A 7,605-nucleotide genomic window follows, 5' to 3' on the forward strand; every position below is an offset into this window, starting at 1 on the left:
CCTGCTATGACTCCCCTTTGCCTGGCAAAGCAATAAAGCTATTCTTTTCTACTCTTCCCAAAACTCTGCCTCCAAGTCTCAATCCATTTTCGGGGTACAGAGGCTGGTTCTGAGGCAAAAACATGTAAGAAATTAATAAACAGAAACTTCAATTAAATAAAGTCAGGAGACCAGAACGGGGAGTGCTCACACCCTGAAACAACAGAGCCCAACAGGAAGAAAGACTTCCTGTCAAGGGCCCAGCCAGTGAAAAGACCTGGACTCTTCATTTACTACAGCCCTCCCGACTTCCTTTTCTCCTCTGTGAAAGTGTTCTCCTTCCCTCTCCATTGGGGGGACTTGCACACGGCTCACCATGGCTGCACACCCAAACTGCAATTCTCTGCTGATCCTGAATAAACCCATCTTTGGTGGAGAAATATCGGGCAGTCTATTTGTTTTAGGTCAACATTTTGGTGACCCGTCTGGGGATCAGAGAAGGCCCCCAACGGCTCCAGAGCTGGTGCCTTATCTTGTCTTTTGTCCTGAAGTCTTTCCAGGGTGTACTGTCAGTCAGCAACTGCAGTAGCTAATCACAGAATCCTGGTAGAACTGGATGATGGGCGACGTTGTCTTACAGTACATATACTTATTTTATAAGATCTTTTAAAATATTTGTATTTTTCCCCATAACTACTAACTAGTAATTTCTGGAGTATTCTGGTTCATCACTATTTTATCTAATATTTTCCCTAATGATACTATTTATTTATTTATTCATTTTCAATAAGTGATTTCAAAAAATGGGGAAAAACTTATGTCAAGAGAATGAGAAGACAAGCTGCAAGCTAGGAGAAAATATTTGCAAAAGGCATATCTGATAAAGGAGTTATCCAAAATATACAAAGACTCTTAATTAAAACTCAACCATAAGAAGACAAACAATCTGATTAAAAAATGGGCAAAAGACCTGAACAGGCACCTCACCAAAAAAGGTAACACAGACAGTAAATAAGCGTATGAAGAGATGCTCAACATCACATGTCATCAGGGAAGTGCAAATTAAGGCAACAATGGGATACCACTACACACCCCTTTTAGAATAGCTAAAAATCTGTAACACTGACAACACCAAATGCTGACAAGGATGTGGAACAACAGGAACTCTTTCATTGTTGGTGGGAATGCAAAATGGAACAGCCAGTTTGGAAGACAGTTTGCCACTTTCTTACAAAACTAAGCATGCTCTTACCATTTGATCCAACAATCACTCCTTGGTATTTACCCAAATGAGTTGAAAACTTATGTCCACACACAAAAAAATGTGCACATGGATGTTTATAGCAGCTTTATTCACAACTGCCAAAACTTGGAAGCAACCAAGATGTCCTTCAGTAGGTGACTAGATAAACTGGTACATTCAGACAATGCAATACTATTAAGTGCTAAAAAGAAATGAGCTACTATGCCATGAAAAGACATGGAGGAAGGTTTAACTGCATAGCAGTAAGTGAAGGAAGCCAATCTGAAAAAAGCCACACACTGTATGATTCCAACCATGTGACATTCTGGAAAAGGCAAAACTAAAGAGACAGTAAAAAGATCAGTGATTTCCTGAGATGAGGGTAGGCGAAGAGATGAATAGGAGGATCACAGAGGATTTTTATGGCAGCAAAAATACTCTGTATGATAGATACTATAATGATGGATACATATCATCATACATTTGTTCAAACCCATACACTGTACAACACAAAGAGTGAGCCCTAATGTAAACTATAGACTTTGGGTAATTATGATGTGTCAGTGTAGGTTTATCAACTGGAACAAATGTACCACTCTGGTGGGTGATGCTGATAATGGGAGAAGCTATGCATGTGTAGGGGTAGGAGGTATAAAAGGAAAAATCTGTATCTTCCTCTTAAGTTTCTTGTAAACCTAAAACTACTCCAAAATACAAAGTCTTTTTTTAAAAAACTATGCTTTTTAAAAATGTTATTATGTAACTTTTCAAATATACAAAGGAGAACAATAAACAAGCACACACTCAACACCTGTGTTTAATGATTGTTTACAGAGTGCCTTGATTAACGTATACTTTGCTAACTGCTTTAAATTAGATATGACATTTCAGCTCTAAATAATTCACTTAACAAAATGGCACCACACCTAATGAAACTAACAGTAAGTCCTTAGCATCGTCTAATACCCACTGTATATTTCACTGTAACTAATTTTTGAATAATCAAATACAATTCATGGTTGTACAAAGTTCTATGATACACAAAAACCATAAATTACTCAGCTATCCATTCACTGTAGGGCATGATTTAGGACAAGATTATTGCACACACCCTGGCCAGTTCTTACAATCTTGAGATTCTAGTCCATGGGTTCTTGACACTTCAGTTGTTGTTACAGACTGAATGTTTGTGCCTTCCAAAATTCCTATGTTGAAATCTCATCCCCAAAATGATGGTATTTGGAGGTGCCTTTGGGAGAAAATTACGTCATGAGGATAAAGATCTCGTAAATGGGATGACAGCAACAAAGGGACCACGGCGGTCTCTCTGGGCCAGGTGAGGATACAAGAAGTTGCCAGTCTGTAACTCAGTAGAGATTCTCACCAGAACTCAACCATGCTACCTAGCACCCTGATCTGACGTCCAACCTTCAGAACTGTGAAAAATGTTTGTTGTCTAAGCCACCCAGTTTGTGGTATTTTATTATACCTGCCTGAGCTAAGATGGGTTATTTCTTTGGGAATCTAAGTCAAATTTTTTCTCTGACCCCTAGAAAACTACACCTAGGCCCCAATATGCAACTGCATAACCACAACTTCTGAGAGTTAAAGGACCTCTGGGATCCTGTCCAGGGAGTCTCCAAACTTCAGGTCAAGGATATCAGCTCCTTGTGACTTTTAACTGTCCATTGGCCCACACTACACGTTGATAACAGCTGGTCAGGCTGACCCAGCGTCACACAGGCCCCAACAACCTCGCCTTAATCACAGACACATGGCAACACACTACACCAGGTCATGCGTAGGCCCCCACAAACAAGCAATTATGGCTCATACACGCAACCCTCGTAGTAAACAAGACACACACACACACACACGGCCCAGAAGACACACCGACGAACGCACGCACAGAGCCGACAAACCGAACATATAGGGCATGTTTGCGCCGAACACAGGTCGACAGACAGCCCCTCGACGGCCCCCACAGGCTGGCCCCTCTGGGTCGTCGTGCCGCACCATCTAGGGTCCCGGAATGGGATGGAAACAAACTTACCCGCCGCACGGTCCCAAGGTTGCGCACCGACGCTGCTACGTCACAAGACTGAATCGGGCCGCAATGGCCCCTGGGAAATGTAGCTCGGGAGGAGGGGCAACGGCTGGAAATGCTCAGCCGCAAAGGGCTCTGGGGCTTGTGATTCAGGAGGAAGACGCCGGCTCTCCCGGTGCTGTACCAGCGGTAGGAGGGCGCGGATTCGCCCCAGAGCCAAAGCCCCGCCCAGTCTCCCCGGCCTCAGGACGAACTGGAGCTGGGGTGCCACTGGGTGTTCCTGCACAGAGAAGGGTCGTTGTAGGGAGAGGTGGGACGGAGGGCGCCGAAGTTAAAGGTGGGAAAAAATACCCTTGGAATTGGGGAGTAGGAGGCTAGGGGCGGGGAGGAAGTGTTCGAGCCCCAGAGGTGGGAGGATCTCACTAGGAGAGGAGCGCTTCGGTGATGCTCGACCAAGGAGAACAACAGGCCGAGGAACTAGCAGTTTACGTTAATTTTGGTAGCTCTTTGCATTGTAACCGGGTTCAGAGACTGGAAGGTAAACTCTGGAGGCTCGATTTTCCAGGTATCACTGTTTCAGGCCAAGCAGAGCAGGAGAAAAAGGCTTGTGAGGACTTCGGAAACAATGAAATGGTCTGTCATCTTGGATGAGGCGACTCTTTTCGTCCAAATAGGAAGGAAACCCTTGCGGAAACACTATGCCAGGGCAACCTGTAATGCAACCTAAGATGCAGGTACAGCCTTTCATGGATGCTGGATTTCTGGGATCTTCCAGCACAAGGGCCCACCAACCTTTACCCCAGGAGCCGCCAAGTCAAGGCAGTGGCTTCCTATGGCCAACACCCATTATATGCTCAACGTTTCTGCAAGAATTAGGTGTATGCACTCCATATCTTGGAATAAACTAAATACCTGGATGGATAGGATGGAAAAAATTATCCCCTTGATCACACTGAGGATAAAGGGGCCAGAAAAAGGAAACAAGAAGAACTGATGCAGATCATCCATCCTGCTTCCCAACCTTTATCATGGTATGAACAGAAAATGGTAATATTTGTATGGCTCACTGCAGTGAGTTGTATAAATGAGGATGTAGAGTAAGCTGATGTAATGAAGACCCCAAAATACTGTGACCTAAATTTCACATTTATTTCTCCCTTATGTAAGAGTCTGGGGTGAGCTCTCCAGTCCAGAGCTGGCGGGATACCTCTGCCTTCCTGAACAGGTAGTTTCCATCTTTGAGGCAAAGGTGGACATTAAAATTCTCAGTATCTCCCTGGGTAGAAGAAGGGCAGAGAAAGCAGAAATGATAATCATCCCTTTTTCTCACCTCTCATCGGTTAGGTATATTGGACTTTTTATTTAAAAAATTTTTTAAACCTTTTGTGTCTCAAAGGACATTTTCAAGAAAGTGGAAAGATAACTTACAAAATAAAATATTTGCAAGTTATGTATATGATAAGGGTCTAGAATCCAATATATAAAGAACTTTTTATGACTCAATAACAAAAAGATATACAACCCAATTAAAATGTGGGCAAAGGACTTGAATAGACATTTTGCCAAAGAAGACACAGAAATGCCCAAAAAGCATGTGGAAAGATGCTTAACATCATTAGTCATTAGGTATATGCAAATCAAAATCACATGAGGTACCACTTCACATCCACTAGGATGGTTATAATTTTTAAAAAGAAAACTGTTAGTGAGGATGTGGAGAAACTGGAAAACTTGTACACTGCTGGTGGGAATGTGAGATGCTTCCTATACTGTAGACAATAGTTTGTGGTAGGTCCTCAAACATTTAAGCATAGAATTACCATATGACTCAACAATTCCACTCCTAGGTATATACCCAAAGAACTGAAAACAAGTACAAGCACACGTGTTCACAGCAACACTATTCACAATAGCCAAAAGGTGTAAACATCCCAAAAGTCCATCAGCAGATGAACAGATAAACAAATTTGGTACATACATACAGTGGAATATTATTCAACCATAGAAAGAACTGAAGTACAAATAAGGCTTACATGGATGAACCTGTTAAACATTATGCTAAAGAAGCTGAATAGAAAAGATCACACACTGTATGATTCCGTGTATATGACATGTCCCAAACAGATAAATCCATAGAGATAGAACGCAGATTTGTGTCTGCTAGACAGATGTGGTGGTTGCACAACACTGTGAATGTACTAAATACTACTAAATTGTTCACTTAAAAATGGCCAATTTCATATTGTGTGAATTTCACTTCAATAAATTATTTTAAAAATGTGAATGGTCTAATCACCTCAATTAAAAGCAGATATTTTTTCAGACTGAATTTTAAAAACAATATCCAGTTGTATGATCTTTATGAGAAATACATTTAAATAGAAAGACATAAATAAGTTAAAAGTAAAAGGTTGAGGAAAGATACGCTGTGCTAAGACTAATTAAAGGAGCACTGGGTTGGGGGTATTAATATCAGACAAAGTAGGTTTGGGAGCAATGAATATTACAAGGGACTAAGAAGGTCATTTTGTAATGATACAGAGATAAATTAGCTAAGAGTACATAACAATTCCAAATGTTTATGCATTTAATCCAAGAGCTTCAAAACACATAAAACAAAAACTGATAGAACCAAAAAAGAGAAATAGACAAATTCACAATTTTAGCCAGAGATGTCAAAATCCCTCTCTGAAAACAGTTAGAGATAATAAATTAAGTTAATGCAACAGAATAGGAAATATATAAATGTACCCCACTACATCTGGTAATTTAGTATACGCCTAAGGTAGCAATTAAAATAAGTGGAAAAAGATGTGCTATCTGTAAATGGTGCTGAGAAATAGGATAGCCATATGGGGGTAAAATTAGATTCTTACACACAAAAAATTTAAATATGGAAAAATGAAAGCACAAAAGTAAAGGAGAAATCTTGGGAAACGTTTAAAATTGTCTAAAGATGCAGAAGGCCTTTCAAATATGAACCAAAACTCAGAAGTCTTAAAGGAAAATAGTGGTAAATTGAATAACATAAAAATAAAACTTTCATGGCAAAAGAGGACTGTAAGCAAATTAAAAAAAAAATAGTACACTGAAAAAAATTTTTGCAAATCACATCATAAGGTGCTAATTTCCCTACTATGTAAGTAAAAGGTCACTTTCCAATTGAATATTGAGCAGGAGATATAGACAGTTCACAGAAAAGTAGCTCAAACTCATTCATAATAAGAAAAAGGCAAATAAAAACTACACTGGAATATAATTTCCCACCTACCAGATTGATAAAGATCCAATAGTTTGATGCCTTGAACTAATAGTTGAGAAATTTACACTCAAAAGCTCAGAATACATGTACAGAATATACATGTAACAGTTAAGAAAACTGATTACGTATAAGGCCAAAAGAAGATTCATTCAATTCCGAAGAATTAATACAAACCTCTGACCACAATGTAATAGCATTAGGAAGAAATAACAAAAAGATAAGCCAAAGCTTCTGAGTTAAAGGGGACCACCTAAAATGAGTTACAAAACACGTGGAAATGAATACTGCAACAGAATAGGACAGAATAGAACAATGAAAATAGTAAATGCCAAAACTGTAGGACACAACTTATGTACTAGAAGGAAATGTACAGCTTAAGTGCATTTATTAGGAAAACAAAAAACTAAATTCTCAATTCAAAAATGTAGCTTAAGGCCACCTCTCTGGCATTTGGAGACAGCCCCCACTCTGTCTATGGAGTGTGTATCTTCCTGAAGAAATCTCCACTGTCACTTTCCTAGATGACCCCATGCTCTGGGACCACTGTCCCTTCTGAGATGGACTGCATTCTGTCTATGGAATGTGTATCTCTAAATAAACTTGCTTTCACTTAAAAAAAAAAAAAAGAATGTAGATTAAGAGAGACAGGGCACACTCAAGCAAAAAAAAAAAAATGATAAACATAAAGGGCAGAAGAAATCAATAGAGAATTAGGAAAAATAAGAGAAAACAACAAAATCAAGAGATGGGTTTTTTTAAAGATCAATGATCAATACATTATGTAAACCTCTGTCAAACCTGGTAAAAATAAAAGAACAAAGATGCAAATAAGAAAATGAATAAGAAACCAAATGAAGTTAGAATAATAGTAAAATAATCTTATGAATGACTATTTGCAAATAAATTTGACAACCTAAAATAAATGAATGCATTTTTTTTTTGGTGGGGGGAGGTATTTAGGTTTATTCATTGATTTATTCTTAGAAGAGATACTAGGGATTGAACCCAGGACCTCATGCATGCTAAGCATGCACCCCACCACTTGAGCTATACCCTCCCCTCTACGTTTCTAAA

Source organism: Camelus ferus, chromosome 9 (assembly GCF_009834535.1).
Source record: "Camelus ferus isolate YT-003-E chromosome 9, BCGSAC_Cfer_1.0, whole genome shotgun sequence".
NCBI lineage: Eukaryota > Metazoa > Chordata > Mammalia > Artiodactyla > Camelidae > Camelus > Camelus ferus.